The following is a 12,960-nucleotide window of genomic DNA, read 5'->3' as shown; positions in this document are numbered from 1 at the left end:
CAGACCAACTCTTGGTTTTAGCTCAAGCCATGATCTCTGAATTGTGAGTTCAAGAGCTCCACACGGGGCTGTGTGTTGAGTGCGGAGTTTGCTTAAGATGTTCTCTAACCCCTTCCCTCCACCCCACCTCTCTTAAAAATAATAATAATAAATAAAATAAAATCTTTTTAAAAAAGAAAAAGCACGGGGCAGAACAGTGAGAGTAGTGTCCTATCACTGAAGTCAAGCTGATCTTTATAAATGCTTGTAAATGTGGACACTAGGCTGGGAAATGTATCCAGGAGGGTTCAACAAGGAGGGAAATTGGGTGAAAAGAGGACAAGATTAGAAAGGAGACTTTGCTGTCTCATATTCTGTCTTCTGAGTTTTGTCCCAGGTATCCATTGTGTATTCACTGTATTGGGATGGCAGAGGAGGAGGAGGAGGAGGAAGAGCAGGAGGACCGGGCTGTAGGTTACAACAACCTTGTCTCATATCCAAGCTCTGTCACTTGTGAGTGACACAATCACATCTGTGATTCTGTCTACCCAGTTTCCATTCCCCTTTCTGGCAAAAGGCTTTACCCCCATTCTCAGCCTCAGTGGTTTGGGGGCTCAATGGCTTGAGTGTTGTAGGTGTGATCTAATTTGCCTCGTGGAGATCTGGCCCAGGACTTCTGTAGGAGTAACTTCCAAGGAAGTGTTTTTTCCTTATCACATCTACTGTGGGGTCAGAGAAAATCATGGATCTACTGAAGGCCATCTTGCCATCAAAAGGAGAGGGTCTGCCTACAAATGAAGCCAACACAAAGGAAAACAAAGCTGAGAGGCCTGGATCCAGCCATACCTGATGCACAGCATATCCTTGTACTTTTCTCCTATGTTCCCCTTTTTGCATAAACCTATTTGAATTGGGTTGTCAAATACGACTACGAGTCCTGACTCACTGGCCACAAATAGGTCACATAATTTCTATGAGGCTCGAGTTTCTTTATCCCCTGTACAACGGGGGTGGGATGGTGATGATGATAATGATGATGAAGTGATAATGATGATAATAACGGAAGTGATAATAATAAAACCTTCACAGGGTTACTAGAGCATCAAATGAGATAATAATTGTGAAAGTGCTTTGTGACTTGTAAATCCTGACATTAGCAGGTGCCATGTATGCTTTCGGCATTTTAAGACTCTTCTGTAGGCTCAGTAGCTGGGAAAAGGCACTATACTGGTGAAGACAGCGCTTTTGAACTGTCGGCCCATATGAGCAAGTTAGTCCTTTTCTAGCTACACCATTAATAAAGAGACAAGGCATGCACATTGAAACAAAATCCAAGTAAATCTCTTGAGTTACAAAATGGAGTTGGAAACATGCGTGATTTCTTAATACATGTACACAAAGATATGTTGTGTCTATACGTGAGTTTTCAAGAGAACTTGCGGTGTTTATAGCATGTGTTGGGTGTCCCTATCCCCAAGAAGCTCACCATGTATATAGTAGGATGAATAGCATCATTCCAAATTCATGACTGCCCAGAACCTCAGAATGTGACTGGTTTGGAAACAGAATCTTGGCGAAGTAATTAAAGCAAGATGGTGATGAGATCCTTATCTCACTCATCTACCCACTGAATTAGAGTGGGTCCTAAATCCAAGGACGTGTCATTGTAAGAGACAGAAAAGACATGGAGACACAGAGAAGAAGGCAATGTGAAGATGGCCATAGAGCCTGGAGTGATGCGTCCACAGTCAACAACTGCCAAAGATCGGCAAGTATCGGAAGCTAGGACAGAGGCATGGGGTGGTTTCTCCCTCAAAGCTTCTGGAGGGACCAGCCCCGCCAACTCCTTGATTTCACATGTCCGGCCTCCAAAACAGAGAGAGAGTACATTTCTGTTGTTTTAAGCTTCCCAGTCAGTGCCCACTTTGTCACGGTGGTCTTGGAAAACTCAAACGCGGTATAACCATCTTTTTGCACACAGTTGAATGGGAACTGCGTTAATGTGTGAAATACGGAGGTGCTGAAAGTAACTCGTAAGATGCAGATCACTTAGGACTACGGCAATCATGCTTCCATTTCAATGGCATGTGGGAGTTACACAGTTTTCTCCTTGGCAAAAACAAAAACAAACAAACAACAAAACACCAAAAAATACCCTTACCCCCACCAACATTCAATTCTACAACCAGAAAGAAAAAGGAAACCCTCCTGAAATGAGGGACATAGTAACCCCTGCTCAGTAAATGAGGGTGCCTTCTACTTCCCTCTTGGCATTAAAAAAAAAAAAAAAAAAAAAAAAAAAAATCTCGACAACCTCCTTGCGAGCTGATGAGTCTTACATTTCTGGAGCCGGGAAAGAGGAGGGAGGGAGCACCTTAAGGGGCAATAAAGTTAGGACAGTTGATTGGAGCTATTTTCAGCAGGACAGTCTTTTATGACTCCTGTTTTGTTCCCCAGTTGAACTGACCACTGCTTGATGAATTGTATTTATCTGTAGTTCAGCGATAAAGTTCTTTTAATTCCCCGCTGAATAGAAATATTTAGGGCAATGCCACAGCTGTGTTTATTCTCACACTCCACCACAGTTATGTAAATACTGCCTATGGAACTATTTCTGATAAAGGCCCATACCAACCCTGAGGAATTACACGCTCACTCGAGATGTCTGCCAAGATGAGCAGTTTCGATCCAGCTTGGCACAGCCTGTGAATGATATCACAGCTTCTCAGAGATCATTTGGCAAACCTCGCAATAAAAGAGTAATTTTCTTACCCTCTTACTCTTTTAAAGGCTCCCGCTGAGACAAATAACATTTCCCAGAATTCTCTGCTCCCCTGTTCAGAAACATGAGGCTGCCACATAAAAACTTGAAGCCTCCCAACACAAAATTGATGAGTAGAACCTGCAGCCTGGCAACAAAGGCTTCACGTGACCTTTCCCCTCCAATGGGAGGCTGGAGAAAACACAGATGAAGGTAGTTCTGAAGAGAAGGCCTGCGGCCTTGCTGCCACCATTGGGAATGGAGGGGAATTCAAACCACGTGGTTCCTGGTCATTATGGCTGCTCCCAGCTCCATGAATCTGTGATTCCCAAGGCTGATACAAAAGATTTCCTCACAGACAAATATATGGCATGCCATGAATACTGGCTATCTCTAGATAGTTGAATTTTGAGATATTTTTATTTCCATCTTTCTGCTTTTCCTGCATTTCTAAATATTTTGCAATATAATCAGACAGATAAGAGGAAAAAAGTTTAAGAAAAGGAATGTTGGCATCCCTTTTTCACTAGGAAAAGTATCTTTAGGTGAATAAGAAAACACTAGAGAAAAAGTTAGAAAAAATTTAGAATCTTTTCTTAAATCCTCAAATTGGTTGTTAACTAAAAAAGACTTCAAAAGAAAGAGATAAGAGATCTCTATTTACAATATTCATAATGAGGAGGAGAACCTGTCCTGTGGGGATGAAAACTCCACCACCACCAAGTGAAAGGATGTTCACTTTCCTCATTTTGTCCCTTCCACCAGCCTGTGAGATGAATGGAATTAGTGTGTCTACTTTACAGATGAGAAGATGGCCCCACAGGGGGGATAACTCGTTCAATCTTCCTGTAAGAGGAAAAGCTGGAACTGAATCCCTAGCACGTGACTACACAGCCTGTGTCTTAATCATCAGCTCCAGCGAGCAGGGTGTTTGCACAATGTGGTTTGTTGCTTACGAGAGTAGAGAACATTTCTCCTCCTCTTGGTTGCTACTCAGCATCTTTCAGACACCCTTCCTGTGTATTTGGAAAGTTTTCAAAATTATGAGTTGTGCTTCCCCATGCTAGAAGCCAGAATTCGAGTTCCCCATCTTTCCTGCTGGTGGGCTCAGAGCCCCTCACCCAAAATGGCAAGGAGACACCATGAGAAAGTGGTTGACATCTTTGGCAAGTATGGCGGCGGCGGCATCCAGCTCTAACTGGCAGTGGCGGCAGATCTTGGCCAGTCCCGAGCTGTTACTGGTGCAAGCTGAGGCAGTTGCCTAACTGTGGCATGGTTGTTAGATGGCAGCAGCAGTGGGATTTCTTCTAGAACAGCATTCGCAATGCAAATGGGCATTGAGCTTAGCCTGCCTCTCTGACCACTCTCATATCTTCAGCCAGAGTTGATTCTATTGCCTGACACTACAATCCCCTGCTAAGAATGCAGATTTCAGAATCTCGTTGCCATGATGGGGACTACTGAGATCACCTAAGGAATATGTCAAGTGTGAGCAGTGAAGAGAAAAGGAGCCAGAAAAGGTGTTTTGCTATTTTTCACAAAATCCCATTTCAAAAACAGGTCATGCATGATGTAGTTTTCTGCTAGGCTCGGAGGGAACCTGACGGTATCTTTCATGTTGGGTAGCTTTCAGTTTTTCGGTAACACATAAATTTACAAAATATGTGAAGAATTTCAGCACTTCGACTTTCCTAGGGGAATGATATCATTATCAAAGTTTTAGGAGATGAGTCAGCTCATGTCAAACTACAGAAACATTTTGTTTTTCCACTACTGACTTCATCTGTACCTCACAGAATATTCTGTGATTTGACCTTGCTCAACTGATTTTTTTTTTAAAGCCATTTAAATATATAATGTGCTATGCAGGTCAAATAAATTTATATTTGTCTCTAGATTCTTAATATCCTACGCTGACAGCATAAATAGTCCATCCCAGAGTCCGGTCCAGAGCAAAGCATTTGCAGTCTGAACATCTATTTTTGCTTCCTTCGAATTAGATTATTGGGGGCTGGAGTTAGTAAATAAAAATATACAATGCTCAGTTAAATTTGAATTGCAAGTAAATAACGAAAAGTTTTTAGGGTTAAGTACGTCTTGCGCCTTATGTAGTGGTAGAAGTGGTATAAAGAACAGGGATTAGAAAGTGCATAGAAAATAAAACTGATAATCTTCATGATGGATTAGCTCTGAGGGATGGGGAAGAGGGAAGTGTCAAGGAGTTTTCCAGCTTAGCTGAATGAAGGACAGTGTCTGTCTGTTACTAAGATTAAAAACTGAAAATGGTTCAGATTGGGCAAAAAACACGAGTTTGGGTAAATTTCTCCATCTTCACTTAGGTATCTTGTAATAACCTCAAACTTGTAATGTAAACATAGACCACCTATGCCCCAAGGGTCTGTCTCTTCTATGTTTATTTTCATGGAATCAACATCTTCCCAATAATCCAGGTTAGATGACCCAATCATTCTTTTTTTTTTTTTAAAGATTTTATGTATTTATTTGACAGAAATCACAAGTAGATGGAGAGGCAGGCAGAGAGAGAGAGGGAAGCAGGCTCCCTGCTGAGCAGAGAGCCCGATGCGGCACTCGATCCCAGGACCCTGAGATCATGACCTGAGCCGAAGGCAGCGGCTTAACCCACTGAGCCACCCAGGCACCCCAACCCAATCATTCTTGATGTCTCCTGTCCTCTTCTCCCAGGATCCATTCAGTCTTCAAGTTTTATCAATATTACACTGGTGGTATCGCCCTTTCAAAAGAGATGGCTACACTGTAAATTAGCAAGTTTTCACAGCGAAACTAGGGTAAGCGCTTGTCTAGGATGGGATGTAAGGTTTATTTTGTAGGCCAGCTTTCAGTTGCCTGAAATGGTATCAGAGAGCCTGAGGACTCATTCTAGACTCAACAAGAAAAAGGAGCATCATCATATACTGACATCTGCCATGGACATGGGAGTGGGGACTTGCAGCAATCATGCTGTCTAGTTGATATTTCCAGAAAGTGTTTTGAAACGTAGCTCTCACATGTAGTTCCCCACTACCCCAAGCTTGGAGAGAGTCGTGGCTTTCCATCATCCAACAGTTTCTCTTTCAAGGCTTATCCTTTTAGAGTGTATCTTTCCCTCCAAACCGTAAATTCTCTGAAGGTGTGATACGTATTCTGTTAATCTCCTCCTGTTGTCTGACACACAGAGGGGCATAATCCATAAATTTCTTTCTTTCTTTCTCTTCCTTTCTCTCTTTATTTTTATTTATTTATTTTTTAATCCATAAGTTTCTCCTGGGCTAAGTGAACGGATGCTCTATTACTAAAAGTTTGCCAGACTCGATGGTGGCTCCCTTTCTAACTTCTTCTTCTTTTTTTTTTTTTAAAGATTTATTTATTCATTTATTCATTTATTTATTTATTTGACAGATGGAGATCACAAGTAGGCAGAGCAGCAGGCAGAGGGAAAGGGAAACAGGCTCCCCACTGAGCAGAGAGTCCGATGCGGGGCTCGATCCCAGGACTCTGAGATCATGACCTGAGCTGAAGGCAGAGGCTTTAACGCACTGAGCCACCCAGGCGTCCCCCACCCCCTTTCTAACTCCTTGTTAAAGTTCTACAACCACCTCCCTTTACATTGTGTTTTCGCCTTACTACATGTGAACTCTTTCAGTCTTGAATAATGAAATTTAATTCTATGGTACAAAGTGCTTCAGTTTTAAATCACAAGATTTATTTACTATAGTTAAGTAAGTAAAGTCAAACATGTTTTAATGTCCCAGAAGGGTAGTTACCACAGATGATGTGCAACAGTCAATTCTGAAGCATTTGGTTAATTTCACATTACCTTGTTTATCAGACAATTTGTCATACGTAATTTTCTTGGACTAAAATAATCGATTTGTGATCTTGCCAGCCTTGCCATGTTGGATGTAAAAGCAGACAGACTTGCAACTGTGTAAATCAGGGTCAAAAGATGACACAAAATTAACGCAACAAGGAATACTTCTATCTCAGAGGTAAGAACAGGAGTGGATGCCCTTTAAGTCATTTCTGTGGGATGTTTGGACAAAATTACAAGACGGCTTGTCATTCGTTAATCAATTATTTTGAGTGCCTGGCACCTAGCCGTGGAACGAGGCACACGAGGGGAAGGGAAGTGAACACAGATATGGTTTCTGTGGTTCCTGAGATTCTAGGCTAGCAATCTTGGACAAGCACACACTTTAAGTTTTCAAATAACATGAAAAATTCCTACCGTGAGAGAATAATTTGTATCTGTTTTAGGAACAATCTTTCATTCAGTTCTTAATAAACTAAGCAGTAATTCACCACCGTGATGTCCACAGCTGCTTATACATAGTAATAGTACTTCACCAAAGCCAAAATATCACTCATCTGTCCTGTTTTAATTTCTACTAAGTCTTTCTATTTAAGGGGGGAGGAAAAGAAAAGGGGAGAAGGACAAAAGCACTGTATCTCCAGTGCCTCTATACAGAGAAAGATGTCACTGGTGGAAGGCCATGAAGCTGTCACTATCTTTCCACGAGGATTCTTAGTAGCCACCACTCAGCAGAGAAGAGGGCCCCAGGAGAAGGGAAAAGTTGGATGAGATGAGAAGGATCTGAAAAGGATCTACACCACCCAAAGGGACTAGAATAGCCACGGAATTGGGGTTCGGAAAAGTGGAAAGGACCATGGGCAATTTTAGTTAGCAAGGGAGCACTAGAGGAAGAAGAGAAGCAGAAACCAAAATGAGCCAGTTAACTGGATGAACGAACGAATGATCAAAAACCGAATTAGCAATCCAGAAAGAATTCAAAGGTCATTTAACCCAACCACTAATTTCAAAGGTGAAAAATCTCCAGGAGGAGAAGTAATTTATTTATCTGTGGTTACACCTGCAGGTAGTAGAATTACTGAACCTGGAATCCAGAATTCCTAACAACGATGTTTATTCAAGATCAGAGGATGGGCACAGAGAACTCACACACTGGAGACCACCTTGCGTTTCTTTACAGTCTTCCAGAGGGCTGGTCCTGAATTTGGGGCCAATACCTCTTTCTGCATTTGAAACAGTCACTGTAATACTTTATAGATATTTCACTGTCAAAGTATTTATAGAAATGACAGCTTTATAATTATTTTCTCTGTGAGGTCTTTGCTCAAAGACATGTTCACCTCTTCTGTAGATAGCAATAATCATTTCATTACTTGAAGGATTTAAACAAGCACAAACAAATCAGCTACCCACAAAATTGCTATGTTAAAAAAAAATCTGTATCTGAACTATCTAGACAAGTTTTAAATTGTCATGCAATTCTGTACTGGTTGCAAGAGAGGGTGAAAATCAGAATATTGCTAATGATCATCCCAAGTTTCAAAAGGTCACGCTACATGAAATTCAATCTTCTTCATTCTTACAGTAAATGCCACGGTGCCAAACAAGTTGGGAAGAGAGTCAATCTCTCTGTGAAGGAGCAAAGCTGCGGGTTAGGTTTGTTTAATTTTGTTTTGACTTTATTAGTTTTTTTCCCCCCCTTAAAGAAAATATGTGTTAAGACAGTAGAACAGAAAAGTTGTTACCCATGAAGGAAATTTACTTAAAGCTTCTACTTCTTGACATGCAGGTGCATGGGGAGGAAGAAAGGGGGGGGCACGCCATAGAGGGGAGAGGAGAGTGCCCTGATTCTGAGGTTGCTACCTGGAACAGATGAGCTCCTGGGCCGCTCAGATGCCTGCCTCTGCCTATAGCATTCCAAATATGTGTTCCCTCCAGATGTGCAAGTCAACTGATTGAACTTTCTATTTTCGGCTTTGTACCCCTGGGTAATCTGCACGAGGGCTGCTTATCAATTAGCCTGGACTGATCTAATTATATATTTATTTATTTCAAGATTTCAATACATCCCCTCCAAAAAAAAAAAAAAAAAACCTAAAAGAAACCAGATACTGATGTGGGGCAAGTACCGATAACCTTAATCACATCTGAATCACTCATTCAAAAATATTTATTGAACACTTACTCTCGGCCGGGCAGTCTGCTAGGTGCCAGGGACACTGAGTCCAACAACATAGCCATGGCCTTCAAAGAGCTTATTGTCCATGGGGTGGAAGGGATGTGCTAGCAGACAAGAACCCAGTGATCACCCTTCAGGAGAGGCCACATGGGACAGTGGTTAGAATGTCATTAATGGAGTCAGTTGGCCTTGCTCTGTGCACTGCCTATGAGCTGAGCATCCTTGAGTGGAGACCTCAACCTCTCTGCATCCTAGTTTCTTCATCTACAAACAGGATAGGCTGAGTTCTAAACAAATACAACCCCTGGAACAGTTGACAATCCTAAAGCTTAATTAGTTTGAACATTTTTTATTTAAGTTCAATCTAGTTATCATATAGTGTATTATTAGTTTGGGGGCAGAAATGAGTGACTCATCGGTTGCATACAACACCCAGTGCTCGTTACATCAAGTGCCCTCCTTAACACCCACCACCCAGTTACTCCATCCCCCACCCACCACCCTCCAACAAATTTCAGTTTGTCTTCTAGAGTTAGGAGTTTCTTATGGTTTGCCTCCTTCTCTGTTTTTATCTTGTTCTATTTTTCTTTCCTTTTGAAGGAAGGGGATAAGTTGGCTAAATCAAAAAGGAGGAGTAGCCACAGGGAGTATCCCAGGGAGAGGGGTAGCCTGAGCAAAGGACAGAAGGGGAAAACTGCATTGTACATTATGGAAAGTGTGTATAGTACTTTAAAGGCTCAGACAAAATTTAGGGGAGAGGTAGGCAAGGAAGTGGGAACAGAAACGGGTGAGTCCAGAGAGGACACACTGACAGAATTTCATTTAAGCAAGGGACGTGATCAAGCTGTATTTTAGTGAGATCACGCTGGGAAGAAGGGATTGGAAGGGACAGAGACTGGAGGCATGGAGACTTGCTTGGACATCTTTGAAGGGAAAGGGGTGGCAGCAGTAGAAATGCAAAGGAAAGAGCACTTTAGATATTAAACGTTAAACTATAGCAGAGTAAGAAGAGCATTCTATTCTATTCTATTCTATTATGATCATCTGATTTATGGATACTTTGATATACTTAATACAAAGATTGAATTAATTAATACTGAATCTTATCTTTGTATCTTTGGGAAAATGTTTCCTCCAAACATTGAATTCAAAAATACCCAGGCATGGATGCAGGAGTCTGCGAGGCATGGGAGAAGGCCGTGGGATATAAAGATAAGTTGGATGGAATCCAAGCCATTTATAGCCTAGTGAGGGGGATGGTACCAAAATAATTATAATACAGGGCACAACAGGTGTGCCATTAAAGAAACACACAGTATCCCAGGGAGGCATGTTGGAGAGTAAGGATCAGGAAATAGCTCAGGAAGAGAAAGGCATTTGAGATGGGGCTCTCGTATAAGAGGATTTTGACAGGTGGGGAAGGAAGGGGGGGCATTCCGGTTGGTGGGGACCACCCATGACCAGGGACAGAGATGCTAAGAGTATTTAAGAATAGCAAATAGCCCAATTTTTCTGGAAACTATTTCTATAACTGCCCTGATTTTTTTAACAGTGTTGCTGACATCTAACTGACATACAATGAAATGTACTTTCAGTAGCAATAGGTTTAGACATATGCACACCTGCCGAGATGACTCTGCTTCCCTCCATTTCTCTTACAGCTCAGTTTGCATGATCTAGAATTTCAATAAACAGAATCATTTAGTGTATATTCCTTTTTCATACACAGTATAATTATTTTGAGATTCATAAATGTTGTAGCATGTATCAGGAGTTCATTCCCTTTTATGACCAAGTAGTAACCAATGTACGATACACCCCTGTTGATTTTAAGGAATTACACAACTGTGTATCAAAGCGGTTATAGCAAAATGTTTGGAAGTCTCAGTCATTTAGGTGGCCGGCCCTTGATTTCAGCCAAGGTCATGGTCTTGGGGTCATGGGATTCAGCCTCATGGCAGGCTCCAGGCTCAGCTAGAGTCTGCTTGAAAGTCATTCTTTCCCTCTTCCTCTGCACCTCCCCCCTCATGCTTTTACTTTTTCTCTCTCAAATGACTAGTAAAATCTTTTTTTTTTTTTAAAGTGGTTGTACAATTTTTCATTCCCATTTAGTAGTGGATGGAAGTTCTAATTCTTCCACATCCTTGTCAACACTTGATATGATCAGGGCTTTAATTTTAGCTAAATTAAACTGTGTCGAGGTATCACACTGCAGTTTTACCTTACATGTCTGTAATGACCGATGATGTGTATCTTTTCTTGTGCTTATTTCCTATTCAGCTATCTTCTGTGGTGAACAATATTTTCTCCCAGGTTGTGGCTTGTGTTTTCATTCTCTTAAGAATAAGTTTTAATTTTCATACAATCTAATTTATCAACATTTCTTTATGGATTGTGATTTAGGTGACATATAGAACTCTGACTGATCTAAATCCACTAAAGCTTTCTCTTATGTCTTCTTCTAGAAGTTTTATAGTTTTAAGTTTTACATTTAAATTGATGACACATTTAAACTAGTTTTTGTATAGGGTATAAGGCAGGGATTGGAAGTTCATTTTTCGGGGGGGCATCTGAATATGCCATTTTTGCTACACCACTCACAAAAAAGACTACTCTTCCTCTACTGAATTGCCTCTGTACTTCTCTTGAAAAATCAGTTGTGCACCTATGCAGGAGTCTTTTCCCAGACTTTGTATTACATCTCATCAACCAATTATCTATTCAACATCAGTATCCCACTTTTTTGATGACTGTAAACTTTATAAAAACTCTTAAATGATATAGTGCAAATCACCCAACTTTGTTTTCTTCAAAGCTCTTTGGCTATTTCTGTATGAATATTCTATTTGCATTTCCATATGAATTTTTTAATCGATTTTCCAATTTCTGTAGAAAAACTCATAGTGATTTTGATGACTGTGGCAATGCCCCCACAGATCAATGAGGGGTGAGCAGTCTTCTTAACGAGACAGTCGTTCTTTTCTGTAGGCCCAAATTTCTATTTGCCATCATTTTGAAGGACTTTCTTTAGCTCCTGTTGCATACACCTGCAGGTAACCAGTTCTTTCAGGTTTGTTTGTTTGTTTTATGTCAGAAGAAATCTTTATTTCACCTTAATTTCGGAAAGGTATTTTTACTAGATATAGAATTCTATCTTGACAGTTTTTTTGTTTTTTTTTTCCTTTCAGTACATGGAAAGAAAGACATCTTGCTTGACTTTTTCATTTGCATTGCTTCTAAAGAGAAATAAGCTGCTGTCCTGATTGACTCATGCTGCTGTCACAGGGTACCATGGACTGGGTGGCTTATAAACACGAATTTACTGCTCACAGTTCTGCATACTGGGAGGTCCAAGGTTAAGGATCCTGCAGATTCCATGTCTGGTGAGAAGACATAGTGGAAGGGACCAGGAGTTTCTAGGATCTCTTTAAAAGGGCAGTAACCCCATCATGAGGGCTCCAACCTCACACCTGAACACCTCCCTGAGGTCCCACCACCTAACACCATCACACTGAGGATTAGGTTCCAACAGGGAATTAGGGGCAGGGACACAAACATTCATCTAGAGAAGTTGCCCTTTCTTTGTTCCTTTTTATGCACTATCTTTTTTTTTTTTTTTTTTTTTTTTTTGGCAGCTTTAAGCTTTTCATCACTGGTGTTGAGCAATTTGATAATAACATGCCATGGTGTCACTTTCTCCATGTTTCTTGTGTATAGAGTTTATTGAGCTTCGATGGATTTGTGGGTTTGTAGTTTTTATCAAATTAGGACAATTACCAGCCAGTTATCAGTTTTTCTTTGAAGGTTTTTCTTCCTCTACCCACTTTGAGGAGCCAACCATAGGTATATTAGGCTGCTTGAATTTGTACCATAACTCACTGATTCTCTGTTCATGTCTTTATGTATTTTTTTTAAGATTATTTATTTATTTGACAGAGAGAGAGAGAGCAGGAACACAAGCAGGGGGAGTGGGAGAGGGAGAAGCACGTTCCCTGCTGAGCAGGGAACTTGACATGGGACTTGATCCCGGGACCCTGAGATCATGACCTGAGCTGTAGGCAGATGCTTAACGAATAAGCTACCCAGGTGCCCCTCTGTGCTTGTCTTTAAAAAATTATCTTCTCTGTTTCACTCTGGACAGTTTCTGTTACTGGGTCTCTTCTGTTATTAATGTCATCCAATGTGTTTTTCATTTCATACAATGTAGTTTTC

The 12,960-nt window shown here is 41.0% G+C and overlaps 1 protein-coding gene across 1 annotated transcript in view; it reads right to left on the bottom strand.

The window, feature by feature from the left end:
- The window catches only part of SNTB1 (syntrophin beta 1), a 230,213-nt gene that overhangs the window by 92,797 nt on the left and 124,456 nt on the right, over window positions 1–12,960 (bottom strand). The window lies entirely within an intron of this gene.

This window comes from Neovison vison, chromosome 4 (assembly GCF_020171115.1).
Source record: "Neovison vison isolate M4711 chromosome 4, ASM_NN_V1, whole genome shotgun sequence".
Classification (NCBI taxonomy): domain Eukaryota; kingdom Metazoa; phylum Chordata; class Mammalia; order Carnivora; family Mustelidae; genus Neogale; species Neogale vison.
The sequence above is the reverse complement of the archived record's forward strand: the minus strand, read 5'-3'. Positions and strand labels throughout refer to the sequence as shown.